At 37.2% G+C, this 17,474-nt stretch overlaps 1 long non-coding RNA gene across 1 annotated transcript in view; it reads right to left on the bottom strand.

The window, feature by feature from the left end:
• Positions 1-919: 919 nt before the first annotated feature.
• Positions 920-17,474, bottom strand: part of LOC109144640 — a 53,242-nt gene continuing 36,687 nt past the window's right edge. Inside the window, exons 3-4 of the long non-coding RNA XR_002045518.3 lie at positions 9,252-9,316; positions 920-1,499 (exon numbers count right to left, since the gene is read on the bottom strand). This is a non-coding gene — a long non-coding RNA (uncharacterized LOC109144640). The remainder of the gene's footprint in view (positions 1,500-9,251; positions 9,317-17,474) is intronic.

A 17,474-nucleotide genomic window follows, 5' to 3' on the forward strand; every position in this document is an offset into this window, starting at 1 on the left:
ACTACTTTTTACAAACTCAATTTCCAGATGAAGCTGGCTGAGCAGATCACTAGTTAAGGTGGCAAACTGCTCCATTTTAGCCTAATTTGAGCTACTGACAACAATTGTATGGAAGAGAATGTAGTTATAGAGAATCCCTACCTTAAATGGTTTTGAAGAACTTTGCAAAGCTATTGCTTGCTTACCTCTGTACAAACTCTTCTAGCAAGCGCCACTGCATAGGTCCCCCTGCAGCACCGGGTACCAATGCCTTTGTTTATAAGAAAACCAATGTTGTGCAAGACAGTTCATTAGAAAATAAAAGAGTCCTTTCCTTGTTTGGATAACTCTTGAAATAATTCCTTCAAATCTAGAATGTATGGCATTTCTGAACATACCTGCCTATTTAATTCTGTTTCTAGATTGATGGTGTTGAGTGTATGGACAAACCCTGAATATCTGTAGGGACAAAGTATGTTTGCAGTATGCTGAAAAAAGGCTCTTGAATAGTTTCAGGCTTCATCTTTTTCCTTCAGAATTTTCTTAAACATTGGGCAGAATGTGAAAGGTCTGAAAAAAGACAGTTTTCTAACCCATGAGCTAATTCAAGTGTGTTACATTCAGTCTTTCTAGCATTTTGTAGAGAGTATGCAGGCTCAGAATGAAACTGTGAAAGCTATGTATATTTTTTGATCTTGGAACTCCCAAAGTGTAAAAATGTAAAGATGGGTGGACTGATTATTTGGAAAATAATGGGCCAGCTCTGTAGACTTGCAGGCATATCATAAAGCAAATGGTAGCATCTGCCAACAGGAGAAAATCACATGAAAAATACTATTAAAAATTCTCAGTGCTGTTAGGAAATAAATGCTCTGTTCCTCAGACCACCACAGAAAAAAACAGACATTCAGTCAGTAAAACTCTATTTTTATTACTTTCAGGTGAGAAAGAAATAAGAAGAAACTGTTGATTTCTTGTAATTGCAGGACATCTATTACATCTGCTGTTTAGTCCCAGTGGATTTCTGTGTCTTCAAAGACAAAATAATATGAAGGAATAAACAAACTTTGAAATGTAGTGGAATGCACAGAAAAATCTTTTCTGGTTCATTGGCTTGATTGAGACATCTAGGTAAAACCCAGAACAAAAAACAGTGAGAGCAAAAAGCCAAAAGAGCATTCTAACATGGCCATTCTTTCAGGAATGTGCAAGGAACTATTTAACATTTGCATTGTGTTCTGCAATGGAGGAAAGAAAACTGAGATCCCATCTCCTGTCAAGAGTGGTTGACATCTGATGCATCAGCACAAAATTTTTTGAGAAGTTTCTTTGTTTTTCTGGATTTCTTTGGGCAATCAAAGGATCTCAACAACATCCTTTTCCCAGCTCAAGAACCTGGTTGGGTATTATAAGAGAAGGAGATTGAGATTCTCTCAGCAGACCGCAGCAACAGCTTGATACATCCCATTTATTTCTCACAATGCAGGTCTCCAAGCTTGATGTCGTCTTTGTGGGAATGCCTAGAAGGTCACAGATGGAGATGTGGAAATTGAAAACTCAGCTGTGCAATGGGTGAGCAGGAAATAACAGGAATAGATTATTACTGGCAGAAGTTAAAGGCTGGTATCTTAGTTTTGTTATGCTGCAGTAGAAAATTGAATTTTCTTGGAAAGGGTGAAAAATGTAGATTCTGGTTAGCTAGAATATTTTGCAACTGCATTTCCTATTCATCAGACAGTCTCATCTGAATGCTCACCCTTTTTCCCCAAATTCTGACCTCTTAAAATTTTTTTATGTAGAAAATTTTCAACTTAAATATTGGCATTTTTCTTACTAAAAAGAAGTTATCCTTGTGAAATGTACATCAATTTTATTTTAAAATAATAAATACACTCTTGGCCATTAAGATGAAATGAAACATTGTGATTTGACTTGAATATCTTTCCTTCAGTTTTAAGACAATTATTTCATCTGCAATGAAAGCATACATAATTTTGCTATTGCATACCAATATATATTTTATTTTTTAAAAATTGTGGGGTTTTTTTGAAGCATCTATTTTAAGACAGTAGGTAAGCACTTTGTATGGAGTAAGTCCACTCTGTTCCTTTCTACCGAAATAAATGCTAAGAACATTTGTACCGGAGAAACATGAAAGGAGCAGTGTAGTTGGTTAAATCTGGAATTCACTAGGTGTGTTGATTAATTAATACGTGCTCATATATTATCACTGTGTAAGAAGAAACCTGTAAGCGTGTGGTACTTGAACTGAGATTTATGCTATGTCTTACTAAGATGACAGATAAATAAACATAATTTAAGCACCTAGCCTTAAAGGAGGATTTCTTCATGTTTCTTGAGATGATCTCTTTGTTTCCAGGAATACTGACCCTCTTCAAGGTGACTGCTTTTAAACAAGGCCTTTCCCTGTTTAAGGGTGCTGCATTTCGGAATAGTGCTGTTGTACTTTCATAATGACAAAAGGCACCTGACTTCCTTTACATGCTCACATCTCATTGGACTTGCCTTTGCCAGCAGAAACAAAAGGATTGGGAAGGACTTTAGAATTCATGTGTAAAGATTTTTTAAAAGGTTTCCTGTAAGCTTAAGAAAAGTTCTCTTTTTATAGAAATTAGTATATTTGATTTCATATATTTAATATATTTTTAGTTTTTAGTCAGTTTAATGTAAGTTATATAGACTTGTATTTCGAAGCCTAGTGAATTACATTAATTTCCCTGCATATAGCTTATGAAGATTTTTTGTTTTACATATTCCATGTAGACTTCTGTGTGTTAACAGCAGTGTCCTGTGTAAACACTGTTTTTTGTGGCAGTGTGAAACGAACTCTTTCCAGTTCCTTTAGCAGAATAAATCTAGTGAGTTGAAAACCCTGGCATGCTGTATGGAAGTCTGAAGTCCTAAAGACAATAACAGGCTTTCACTTATTTGGAAATTTTATTCAGCTTTTGAAAATGCAGTCTGGAGTTGCTGTAAACCATTTAAGACAACCAAAGTTGTCTTAAACCATTTGTTCTAGAACCTGGGCATTTGTCATTGTACTAAGGTACCTAAAAGCAGTCTTGCAAAGGCTTATTAATCAGCATTTCTCTATAACCTAGTACTGAATACTGACCCTGAGCTGTCACCAGGAGTTAGGATGTACTATAGTATGAGATGTCCTTCATTTAAAGCCACTTATTTTGTTTCTGCCTGGATAAAGGCATATTAAAATGGGTGAAATATTGATTCTATGACAGAAAGGCTAGAAAATAGAGGCTTATACATACTTGAGTATTTTAAAAAGGCAGTGGGTTTTTACTTGATTATGCTGGAATCAGAGTCTAAGAACGGGGCCCTACAAATACGACGTAGCACCCATGCAACCAGAGAGTGACAAAGTATTTAGTATCCAAAGCAAGGCACTGCATGGTTAGGAAGAAGCTGTTGATTTTTTCCCTGCCAGCTTAAAACACACTATTATGGTATAACCACAGCCAATAACTAAGAACCACATAGATGCTCACTTAACTGCCCCCAACCACACAGTGGGTTGGGACGGAGAAACAGGAAAAAAAACCCCAAACCTATGGGCTGAGATAAGATGAAATGAAATTAAAATAAAATTTAATAATAGTGACAACATTAATAATAATATCAGGGTGCAAAGAAAGTCAACAGACAAAGAGAATAAAACCTAGGAAAGACAAGTGATGCACAATACGATTGTTAACCACCTACTGACCGAGGGGCCAGACCAGCAGCAATCGGCACCTCCCAGCCAACTGCCCCCAGTTTATAAACTGGGCATAATATTCCATGGTATGAAACACCCCTTTGGCCAGTTTGGGCCAGCTGTCCTGGCTATGCTCCCTCTCAGCTTCTTGTGCACCTGCAAAGCCTTTGGATTACGGTAAGCACTACTTTGCAACAACCAAAACATCAGTGTGTTATCAACATTATTCTCATACTGAATCCAAACAGCACTGTACCAGCTACTAGGAAGAAAATTAACTTTGTTCCAGCCAAAACCAGGACATACAGCTTTGAGCCATGCCAGTTGTGCAAGTGATAGAGCTGTGCATGTATGCGTTAGATTTCACAGTTACACAAAGGATGTATGCAAAAATTTAAACTCTGACATTATGTTTACAGTGTTTCTTGAAAGAATTAATAAAAGTACTATTGACCAGATTGCAGTCATGTAACCGTTAGTCTTGCACACCTGTTTCAGGTATAGTTATCTTTAAATTATACACATTATGTTTAAAATATAACATTTTATTCAGTCTCTTTTACTCGTTGAGGTTGTCAGTCTAAAAAAATTAATCTCAGCCTAAAAAAGAGTAAGGTGTTTTTTGAAAATTTATGTAGTCTTTTAGAAAATGCTGATTACAGTTTCACATCTGTCTTTTCCTGCTGTGTAGCTTTTCAGATTAATCTTTCAGGTTTGGTAAGTAGAGATAATCACACCATGTTGCAGAATTTTTCTCCCACCAGTTTCCTGCGCATAAATACCAGAGTGTCACATGTACAACAGCATTAAACATTCAAATTCCATGTATTAATTCTAGGAAATATTTTTTCATTGTCTGGGTCAGACCTGTCTTGTGAAGAGATCAAAATCACTAATCATTTTTAGTTAGAATTCTGACTAATACATGCAAAAATATACAGTAAGTTATTATGTTATGAAACTATAACAGCATTTCACAGAGACTTTGGTTGTAAAATCGTTTATAATTGAAGACAGGGTAAATAGAGCAAATAGAAGTGTAATGGATTCGTAAAATTAGAGAGAAAATAATTTGGAAAGGAGAGGTTTTGGAGTAGATGGAGAATAGTAATAATTCATAAAATGATGCAGGGCACACTAAGGAGGCACATTGTAGCTTGTGATCATGACACATCTGACTGAACTGCAGAATGTGACAATCATTAAGAAATATTGAAAATAAAGATTTTAAGAGGCATTTGTTATTGTAAATACATTATTTATGGATACTGATTAGAGGTGAGCAAACAAAATATACAGGCAGATAAATGCAATATTTGCCATTTTGTATATGCTTTCACAAAATAAATCATAACTTACTTACCCTTGTAATAACCTAGATTTTGTTATTTTTTTCTCTTAAAGCTGTGACAGGTTGCCTATTCTAAAACTATATGATTATTATCTAGTGAATTTATTCCACTGCAAGAGTAATTTATTTATTTATTGTTTTTAAATCCTCCTTCTTGAAGCCTTCCTTCAAAAACCCTAGCTTCAGATACTGACATTGAAAGCAGTGAGGCACAAACTCAGTTTATAACTTCATATACCATGCTGGACTAACCTTGATTCTAGACAGAGAGCATGAGAAGAACTAGAAAGCAGGACTTTCAACTGTATAAATGAATATATTTGATCTGGGGTAGACTATATTAGAGAAATAGAGAATCTTATCAGAACTATTCAAGAGAGAATTTCCAGAATAGCCTGAAAACTGCTTCAACTTAAAGAAGGGGATGGAAGCTGAAGGCAATATTTGTAGAAGCCAGAGGAGCAGGGGGAGTTTTCAGCCATCTGAGCAAAGCATAATAGTGGAAAAAGGCAAATATAAAAACAAAGAACTGCTTTTGTAAACTAAGACAGTGGCAATTCCTCCTGCTTTGGTGCTCAAATGTTCCTTGTAAGGTGCTTAAATTGTTATGGAATCACACCTTGGTTTTGGACTCAGTTTGAATATAAAGTCTTACTTGTAACTTTGAATAGAAAGTATTCATATGTTGCTGCCTGTTCCGAGCTTCCCTTCCCCCTCCCCAAGACACTTGCCTCTGCCATGTGTTCTGAACTCCTTTGTTCCAAGCGTGGGCAAAACCAAATGTAACTCAAACTCTTTAGCAGTGTCTGATTGGCCGCTCACCCCGGGTCACCCCCAGTCCTCCCCTTTCCCCTTCTCCGAATAAAAGAGAGGACCAAGGGGGGGCCTGCCCTCTGGCTTTGCACCCTTTCTGTGAACATCTTGTCTCTGTTTCTGTTTGAAAGCTTCCAATTGCAGGAATTAGGCAAGCTGAAAGCTATATTTCTCCCTCTTTGCTTCTGCTGGATCTGATACCAGTTTTGCAGCTAATATTTGCTGCTTTCAGAGCTACTGAAATGCTGGATTGCCCGTGCTACCTCTCTAGGCCGCCCGAGGCTTTCTAAGGCATTGAACTACGAGCCTAGCCAGTAAAAAGCGGTGAGTATATCTCCTCATTCATCACTCTGTTTTACATTAGTTTTAGAATTACATATATAGTCCAAAATACTTTCTGTTACTTCTGAAAATTTCAGGAGAGACTGAGCTTGTTAAATCCCTTTGTGGACTGATGGGATGGTTTTGAAGTTGTGACCTCCAATTTGTTTTTTTGCATGGACAGAGTTTGCCTAATACATGTTTTCACTTCCTCTTGGTGGTGTGGGATTCTGTGACACTCCATGAGCAGTAGATGTGCGTTAGTAATGAATATAGCATTGAGCTACATTGAGCATGGTGTACAGCTTAATGAAAAACTGTCAGGACACTTCTACATTTTGGTAAGCATGTCATGAACGGAAAGAAGTTTAAGAGGCAGCAATGCCTGGTGTGACATTCCTAGTGGGGTGATGCCCAGAGGTGTTGTCTCTGCCCGCTATCTTCATTCAGATAAATGAATTTTGGTTCGAGAACTTCACCTATTCCAGATACCGAATTTGGCAGTATTTAATTTTGATTTATTCACTATTTAGCATCACTTTTCTGGGTGCCTTACACAAAAGAATTACAAATCAAGTGCCATTATTACTGCTTTTCAAGTCAGAAAAAAGAGGTGTCGTAAGTCACTTGAACTCATCATCTCACATTAAACATTGTATTAACGCAAGACTTTCTTTGACTACTAAGTAAGCCTTGAATGATGCTGGAGTCACCATGTTAGTGTGACACTTCTTTTCATTCAGGTAACTACAATAACATTATAGTAATAATTTTTGTATATAGCTTATTTTTGTACGTAGCAGTGAAGATGATAAACACAGAAAAGGCAAAAGTAAATGTTTGTTTCCTTGGCAAATTCATACCACATTGTCATAGCTAAACCAGCTAATCCTGTCATAGCTAAACCATTCTTCACCAGTATGTTACCCATATCTCTTAACTTCTATATCATTGAAATTTGAGAGTATCTTGAACAGCACATGTCCATGCCATGTATGTATAAAGTCTCTTGCAAGAAAAGAAAATTGTTTTCCTGTAAAATTGTGGCACTTCTAATTTAAAAGGTAACTGTCTTTTAAAAAGTTAATTTGCAACAGGGCACAGAGAATTTGATAGACAACTGGAAGAAAGATTAGGAATGTAAAACATCTGAGAGGTAGCATAGGGACATGGTCATATGTAGGAGGTACTTAGTGTTGGATTTATTTTGAGTCAAACTGCAATTTTAATTTGTGGATTAGTAGCATTTCCAGAATCTTAAATAAATGCTTACTTCACAGTTGTCTGTGTGATTTTAAGCTGCAGGCCTGGGATCTGCTAGGATAAATATATATATATTTTAAATCAAATGATAATATATGCCATTTATGCATGGGATAATTTTTAAAAATAACCTTTCCCCCCCCCCATTGGCAACTTTATATTTAGAAAGCCATCTAATTCTGTACAAGGAATCAGGTCTTATGTTTTTGTTTTTCAGTCATGAACAACCTGAGCAGTCTCAGTTTAAAGTACCAGACATTTAAATTTTCAGAGAAATATGGATCTTCACAAAGTCCCCGTGTATCAGGGAATTATGTTGTTTTCAATCTCAAAACATCTCTAGGCTAACTCTAACCAAATTTCCATAAAGATTACCTTGAATATAATTGCCATGGTGCAGCATTTCAAGAGAAGAAGCATAATTTTTTATACCTGGGAGCTTTTCTGTATAGATCTGGTTTTGATCTTTTACCCTGGTTGTAGACTTTGAAAACTGTTGGTGGAGGGTATATTAAAGGCTTTTGGAGACAGTAAAACCATACTTATATCTTCACAGAACAATTGATTCTAAAAGTCATGTTTCAATTCTGGCCTAATTTTTACATTTAGTGATATAAATCTGCACCTCCTTAACTTTCTCAGATTGAAAAAGAAATTGCAAAGTGTCTTTTCTCTGTTGTTCTTTGTAGTAGTTCAAACCCTTTTTTGTTCTGCATTTAACCACAAGGTATGTTTAAAAGTTATTGATAAATTGGAAGAGAATGCACTGCTTATCATTATCATCCATTTAAGGAAAAGTGTGCATCTTCCATGGTTTACAAAAAGTGTTTCTAGTACGACATAGCAGAGTCATAAATATGCATTAAACCCCAAATCTAAGCTGGATGTTAATTAGGCCTGTTAGACAGAAAATTAGGACTTAGTCAATTTGTCCCTTGTACAGCTTCACTAACTAGGTGATTCTGGTCTGGTCTTCTCTTTGCTGGTTTCCAATTAAAATGTTGTTATGTCAAAAGGTCACGATTAAAAGACAACTCTAGTCTTGTTAATTATGGATGCGCTCTTAGGACTCATGTTATGCACCTGTTCCAGCTTAAAGAAAAGTGCAGCATAAACAGTTCCATTTGTTTGGTTTGATTCTTGTACAAACAGCAAAATTTATTCCTCAGACTGCTACTTTAGTGCATACAATGTTGCCACATTCATTTAGAGTCCCTCAGGTTATTCAGTACAAATGAGGGACGAGGTTAAAGATAGTGGACTTAAAAATTAATCTTATAGAACATCTTATAGAAAAACTATTCTGGAGAGCACCAGCCTTGCTGCGATGTTCAGGATAGTAAAGTGGCACTGTCTCTGGATCCTGGTGCCTGTGTGTATGTGTGAAATGTACAGCTGTGCTTTTGATTTCCCAGAAAGAAGTTGCATTATCTCATGGAGACGTCATCAGATGTTCAAGATGTGAGAGCTAGCTGTGTTTGACAGCAGATTCTTTTTCTTTCTTTTTTTAATGTGTTACAGTCCTAGAGGAATCACTATGGTGACAGTTGGTGCAAGTTACATTAGAGGAGCAAACCTTCAGGTGGAAGTGCTTTCAGAGATGTTTTTTAACTATTGAGTTAGAGCAGAATGAACAAAGAAAATTTCTTGAAAGGTGAGGCTATGTTACAAAACAAAAATAGATTAAAAAGTGCTGTTTGGATGAAAGAGGGGTAATTTCAAAGGAATTTTTCTGTATCTTTGAACATCAGCCCCCAAAATCTCTTTGTAACTTACATACTGACTTACAGTGAGGGCAGTGGAAGACTTCATTTCGTCAGAGAAAGATGATCATTCCTCAGACTTCATTATGCCTGTGGGAGAATTATAACAATGTTTAGCATTTGCAAGCATGTTCAAAGTGCAGGCTAACCTTGCAATTCCTCAAGAATATACCACTTCTCTGTCAATATTGTTGGTCCATTTGTGGATGAGGAGCCTCAGATATTGTTGCAGTGACTGCAGGTTTACCCCAGAGAACTCTGAACTAGTTTGGTTATTGCTAAATACAGCATTTCCCTGTAGCTCTAGGTGACCTCATCTCCAGGATTGTTACCCGTATTTTGAGGCAGATTTTTTTTGTTGTGTGCTGAACAGTGTGCATCACAGCTAGACGAGGTACATCTGCATGAACTGAAGGAATTACACTGGAGACATGCTCTAAAACATGATGGTTTGGCCAAGAGAAACCTAAAACTTCAGGCTGCATCAGATCTTGAATACATGATGTATTCAAATATATCATATTTGAATATATCATCTTCTAGGTCCAGAAAGTAATTGATAAGCAAATACTGGTACCACTCTTTAAACTAAGATAACTGTCCTCAAATGAGAATTTATCCCTTTCTAATCTAGGATAATTTTATCCTAGAAGCAGTAATCAGTTCATCTACTCTTGAGTTCCCAGTGCAGTATTTGTTACTTCTGTATCAGTGCCCTCCAGGGTAGCCTGCTTTATCTTTTGTTCCTAGTAATTTATCTTAGTCAGTGTGGAAATTGAGAGTATGGAAACTGAAGGCGTGTGCTTCTGCCTTCTTCTTATCTGCTGTTCAACTTTACCTCTCAGAAGAGTGAACTTTTCCTATGGTCCTTTGGTTAGGGGTTGATAGGGGTATGTTTCTGTTTAGCAAGAGACAGACTGTGAGAAGGAACATCCTGTCTTCCTTTTTCTTCCGCTTTACCACACATACTCATTTTCCGGCTGCAAGCATAAACCAGTTGCAAATAGCTTTAGCTCTCCTCTTGGCTGTGCATATCAGTACAGTCCCAGAAAACTCAAATACAGAAATAAACTAACTTGCTGTTTTCATTTCCAATAAGAACTTGGTAGATCATTTGCTCCCACACGCATACCCCTTCCCAGTTTTAGAGGTTTTTTTTTGTTTAAAAGCCATTACAACTGATTTTCCACTGAGACCAAGTCACAAACATAATTACATTCCAAATATTGTTCATTGTTCAGGCGTTTTCTGGAAACAGCTAAAAAGTTTACATTCTCAATGGACATAGGGAATAAAAGGGAACAGTACATAACACAGATTTGGCACCACAGTGCTGAAAATGTTTTTTAAATGTTACTTGGACAAGTATACCACAAAGAATATGTTGCCAGACTGTTGCTGAAATTTTTATGGTGTCTAAGTACTAAAAATTGTTTAACCCATTACAAGACTAAAAGGTTTGGATTGTGCTGTGGAGAATTTGCTGCAATTTCTCCTGTAACATGATGAAACTCAGTATTTCCTATCTTTTTGATTGCACACTCCATTTTATCTTTGTCCTGTTGATGGATAGTATGAGACATCTTGAGTAGTGAAGATTATCAGCTGTAACAGCTTGTCATTTTAGCTTTACAACTTTTCAGTAAATTCTCAGTGTGTTATCCAAGATGGTGGTAACTGTGCTTCTATTCAAAATGACACATGTGCAAAATTTTTATTCCCTGGAAATGTAAAGCTGGCTTAAATTTTGCTATAATTCCCTGCATATTTACATGTTCTTCAGTTTATGCTGATAAATTGGACAACGAGGGCCGTGTAGTAGCAACTGTGGCTGGGTAGAAAGGCAGGGAAGAAATTTAGTATTAGGATTGTGAAAGCAAAAGAATTATATAACATAAGACAGATAAAAAGAATTTACTGTATTAGTGTCATGGGTTAGCAAGCATAGTCTCGGAAGTGATGTTCTTGCCAAGGGGTGCTTACAGTTTCCTCTGTGACCTAACAGAACCTATCAGCTGGCCAGTTTGAATATGGACAATTCTTTAAGCCACTTAAAATCGTGACCGCCTCTGTGATCCACCCTTAAGAATAGACACACCCCAGGCAGAGCCCTCTCTCGTTTCCCGTGCTGGGACAGGTGGCTGCGGGCCCCGTGCGGGGGCCGGCGGGCCCGGCCCAGGCCCTGCTCGGGCCAGGCCGGGCCGGGCCACAGCCATCCTGGAGCCGATGGGCCCTGTTCCAGCCACGGAACGCACCCCCACAGCCCTGCTGTGGGCAGCTGGAGTGGCTCGGCTCTCCCCCTCTCCAGTGCGGCCAAGATTCAGCTGAAGCTGCCCTGCTGTCCAGCAAAAGATCATGGGACCAACAGCGATAAGCGACATTCCAGCTGCAAGGCCCGGGTGAGATTAACCCTTTTAGTGCTGTGAAGAGCTGAAAACCTGAGGGAAGAGAAAGAGGAGATGCTTAAAGCTGAAATTCTGTTGTAAAGCTATGATATATCAGAGTATCCCGTTGTAATTTCATGAAGGAATGAGGGGTGGAGCATTCAACTTGTACTTGTGAGCAAAAGCACCTGCACTGAGATAAGCAGATGCTGAAGCAGCTGTAATTTAATGAGAAGTTTGAACAGGGAGAGACGGAAGCGATGAGGAGTCTTGCTCCAAATGGAAAACCAAACTTTTTCTCCAAACTGAGAAAACCTCAGTTCCTAGAAATGCTCCCAGAGATAGTCCTAAAGATGAAGATGAGGAAGACCCTTTGCTCCCAGGGAAGGAGAAGGACCTCTGTTCTTAGAGATGAAATGCTCCCAGAGATAGGTGAAGACAACTTTTGTTTCTGAACGGCTCAACCTTAAAATTATACCCCAGTAATTCAAGAGTGGACCCTCGAAAGCAGTTGTGGGAAAAGCTGCAAGTTGGGGAAGGGACTCACATGCGAGCAGAGAACCAACCCGGGCGGCTGTCTCATTGTGATAATGTTTTCATAGCATGGGCAAGAGAGACTCCTCTTCCTAAATGGACTGAACAAGGTTATTATGGAAGTGATAAACAGACTGAACATCTCAAGGGTTGTCTTTTTACACTGTCAGTGGGAGAAGGGAAAAGGGGTGGGGGGGAGGGGGAGAAGTGTTCTGATGGTGTGGTATGATTTTTCTTCTTCTTTTAGGTCTGTTAATAAACTCCTTTATATTCTTTCAAGTTTGGTGCCTGCTTTGCATTTCACCTAATTCTTATCTCACAAAAGGTAAATAGTAATGAATATTTTGAACCAAACCACTACACTTAGGATCTCAATACTGTGGTGTCTTGACAACTAGCTAAGGAATCAAATAAAAGGGCATTTTCCTAACTCCAGCATGATTGTGGTATATTCTTAGAGCTTGTCTAAAGCTGAGATGTGCTGATACAACATTATATGATCATAGATGTATTCTGCTTCAACATATGGATGTTGACGGGTAATACTGTGATAGGAAAGTATGACATGCAGAACAAGCCAGAGTTTTGCCTTAGATTTGTATGCATATATTACAAAAGTATATAAATATATTACACAATATTTTTAATGTAAACCGTATCGTCGTGCTTGGTATTTATAAAACCTATTTTTAATTTAATTTAATATTCTGATTTGATTTATTTAGTTTTCACTGAATGTTACTGAGTAGAGTACAGACATGAATCCATTTATTAACATGTAGGCAGACCATTTTGTTACTGAGATATAAGAATAAGCACTGGGTGAGCAGTAGACCAATAAGAATTTGGGTATTAACAGGAGGATCCAAAGGATCTATACGAGTTCATTTTTCCACTTAGATGACCAAGACATGTCTGTAAAGCTAGTTAACCCTTATCTAGGAATAATTTTCCAACAGAAAAAAACAACACACCAGTTTTTAGATACAGCTGAGAAGTTTTCCCTGCCATTAGACAACTCTTCACAGCCACCTTCCATTTGGAGTCAATTCCCAGATCAGAATTGGGATAAGATGCACGTCCTCTGTTCTTTTTCTGACAGCAAGTAGACATTAGGCACAAAAGGAGGTACTTATTTCAAATAATAGTTATAAATCTCTGAAAAAGTAAAGTAAAAAAAATTAAAGCATATAACTTCCCACCTACAAATAGGAAAAAATGTTGCCATACACAAAGCAATAAAAGGAATGAAACTTGGAAAAATACAGATAAAGTCAAAATGGATTTGAACTAAGATTATGTGAAACTTTATCTTTCTCCATAAATTTTGTAGAAGTATATTTTGTGAGGAAAAAATTCATGCAGAGTATTTAGAGGGAAAATTTACCATGAAGAACAAAAAAAATCACTATTTTCCTTTCTGGTAGTTAAAAATTTTAGTTTTCTACATATGGAGTGGTGGGGGGGGGGGTGGGGAGAGGAAATCACTATTTATTGTTTCAAAAAGCTTCCAAGATTTACATTTCCTAAGTATTTGAAATTAAATTTGGTTTGATATGTGAGAGTTTTAAGGAGTGCTGGAGTTAAAAAACCCCCCTAGTTACTGAAAAACAATGGTTACAGTTTACACAGCAGCTGTCACTTCACATGGTACACAGGCCCCACTTTCACAGCATAATGACCCGTGATAATAACCATGTAAAATGGAAAATCTTAGAAGCTTTCTGATATAAACTTCCCAGACTGCTGTTTTCTGAAGAGGAGGAAATAGTTCCACTTGACCTTTCAATGACTTATACAATACTGCACTTGGATCTTTCCAGGGTCTGCATTCCTTCATTATAGGACATGATATAGCAAACATGAAAGAAAAACTTAAACATATATGTATGTTAACATAAAGAGAGCTTATTCAAATATATATCTCAAGATTTGCTTTTCTATCGCCCTTGATTGAAAACTGAAAAAGCAGCAGATTAAAATCTATTATGATACTAAATTAGTTACTCGTAGAGAGGCATGAACAAGACTAATTTTTTGTAATAGACAGAGATTATTAAAAAGAAGCTTTTAATTTTTAATTAAATAATTAAAGAAATTCTGGTCCTTACACACATACTTGTAATGATCAGTAAAGTTCTCCTGCATGCAAGGTTGTATGTTACCAAGATGTTCAGAACTGACAATCGAAATAAAGGAAAATGATGGCACAATGGCATCATGAAAGCTACTTAACCTTTGGGCAAGTACTAGGGTAGATATGTATGATTTGTCATTACTTAATTACTTCTGAGAGCTGTAAGTTGCATATCTATAAATGGTAATATGATACAGCCCCTTTATACCAATAATTGTTAAAAAATTTGTTGGGCTCCAGGAACACAGATTATGTTCTTGCAGTTCTCAGCATGGAATGGTGGTAGATTTCCTCACCAAGAAAAAAAACAAATAAAAATCATACATGAAAGAGACACAGAGCCCTTTTACTGTAGTTAATCTTGACCACCCAGGGGCTATGAAATGCTTTGCAAGACATAACAGCATCATATAAAAGAAAAGGAATAGATCTTTGAAAGTCAAAAAATGAAGACCATAAGAAAGCACACAGAGAGGTAACTTGTACAGATTCTGATGATGGGGTACAACCAAAAACCAGTGCCAAGCAAGTGGAATCTCCCAGTTTAAAAAAAAAAAAGGAAGACAAAAAACTAAACATATATGAGTTTTTGGGAAAATTAGCTCAAAGCTAAGAATGAAAACAGAGAACTTACAGGAGAAAAGAGGCAAATGGGAGAAAAAACAGTATAAAATAGGTACTTTTCTTTTTACAAGGCTTCTCTTTCTATGTCACCTTTAACTTCTTTCTTTTTATCATAATGTTTTTTCTTTTTTATCAGCTTGAATAACTGACTCTATCAAGTTTCCACCTGTCCATCAATGTTTCAAATCAGTAGCTATTATATTTTGTTCAAATATTAATCAGGACAGAATCCTTCCACCTCTGATGAAGGAAAGCTGAGCGAAGCACAAAGCTCGAATATTTCATGCTTCTTCACAGGCCCTGCTTAGTCATTCAAAACATAAGGCTGACCTTGCAGAATCAGAGTGGTTTGGGTTAGAAGAAACCTTTAAAGGTCAACACCCCCGCAATGATTAGGGACAACTTCAACTAGATCTGGCTGCTCAGAGCCTGGTCCAACCTAAGCTCGAATGTTTACAGCGATGGAGCATCTACCACCTCTCTAGGCCACGTGTTCTGGTGTTTCACCACCCTCACTGTGGTGCTGTCCTCTCTTTCACTGTTAAATGTCCTGAGGTCTGTACATTGTAGGACAAATATGGAAGAATCACACTGCTAAAACTAGCTCCAAAAAGAAATGTGAGTTCTGAGAGTTGCAATGTGGTGTTTAAATTGTATCTTAAATCCAAAACAAAGAATGTCAAAGTCTTTGTCCAGCTGCTGAATTCTAAGGTCATTAAATCCATGCTTAAAGTTAACTGGAGTACATTTCTGCATCTTAACATGTCTGGAATAGCTACACATGAGCCCAGCTTGGTCCTGGTACTCTGGTGGATTGGCTCCAGACAGTGTCCAGACACCCACTTAGCCTCTTCCTCACTCCCTTTTCCTAGAAGATGGAGGGAAAAATACAACAAAGGTGAAAAAATCTCATGGACCAAGAGAATGACAGATAAATAGGAAAAGTAAATGCTGCAAGTGCAACCAAAGCAAAAAGAGAAATTCATCCACCACTTCCCATCATTGGCCAGATGTCCAGACATTCCTTGGAAAGAAGGGCCTCAACATATGCAACTATTACTTGGGAGATAGATGCTGTACTTCTGAATGTTGTGCCTTTCTCCTCCTTTTCCTCAGATTTTACTGGTGAGCACAATGTCAAATGGTGTGGAATATATTCTTAGTCACTTGGGGTTGGCTGTGTTCCCTCGCAGACTCTTGCCCACCCCCAGCTTCTTGAGTTCAGTGGGCAAGCGAGGAGAGATAGATCTGGCAATTTGAGAGCTCTTTACAGGGACAGGAAAACACTGCTCTGTTACCAGCATTGTTTAAGCCACAAATACAAAACACAGCATTATATGGACTGCTCTGAATAAAATTAATGTCATTACTTTATTCCAGCCAGACCCAGTACAGAGGTTTGAAACCACAACCCACAGTAACTCAGTCCACAGACAAAGTTCTGCTTCATCTTACAATGTTTTAGGCATGGCTAATAACGGTGATGAGGTGCAGCATTTAACACATCAGGCTTAGTCATGAGGAAGAATCTAATGTTTTAAAAGCATGAAATAAAATAGGGCATCTTCAAATTCATGCTCTAATTACCCAGTGCAATTGGAATGGTGTAGGGCAATTCCTTAAAGATGCTCTCTGCTTTGGTCCAATTGTTTAGACAGCCAAGATCTTTCTCTGTCCTGTGCACAATACCCTACAGCCTGACACTTTTATGAGGATATATGACCTTTATTAAGCAGCAGAGAAAGGAATTGAATCTGTGTCTCCTGCTTTGTGTGTATACTGGAAGATACTATCCTTGCTTGCATATGAAATATGCACTGAATTGACAATGGAGGGTAAAAAACAAATTCCAGGACATTAATTTTTAACCAGGAAAAAAGCCCTAAAATGGTGCATAGAAATACATAATATGTGGAAGCTATACTCTTCATTTTAGTTTTTGGCTCTTTAATTTTACAAAGTATATTTTGTTGGGCTTCAGATGAAAGGAGAACGGGGGATTTTTTTGAAAGATATTTGGTAAAATTTGCATTTTCATTCTTTCCATCATCCGCAAGTGAAAAAAACCAACCGAAAAAATAACAGGCCCCCATTTCTTTTGTAAGATTAAAGATTTAAAAGTACCATTTTTCAAGCGCTTTCTATTCAGGTGTTTTGGTTATTTTTTAAGCCAAATTGACTGCTTCATTCAGATTTGAAAAAAGAATGATGAGAATGGACTGATTTGAAATAATGTCTAAAGATTAGAAGCTAAGGGAACATTATTCACATAATGCTGCATAAAAGTGGGACTGAAAGCTCTTTATATTTGGTTGTCTCCTATTTTTAGCATCTGTATCTATCCTAACCTAGTCATTAAAACACATTAAATTGCATTAAAATGTAAAAGATGGAGAGCGGAAACTAGATGTAAGCATTTTTATTGGTTCAGTTGAGTTTATTTTATAAAAATAGAAATTAAAATCATAGAAACTTTTGAATTCATTAATAAGACAACAAAGTTCTGAAAAGAAAAACACCAGAGAAAATCAGCTTCTAAATTCGACAGTCTATACTAACATGTATATGA

Source organism: Corvus cornix, chromosome Z (assembly GCF_000738735.6).
Source record: "Corvus cornix cornix isolate S_Up_H32 chromosome Z, ASM73873v5, whole genome shotgun sequence".
Lineage (NCBI taxonomy): Eukaryota > Metazoa > Chordata > Aves > Passeriformes > Corvidae > Corvus > Corvus cornix.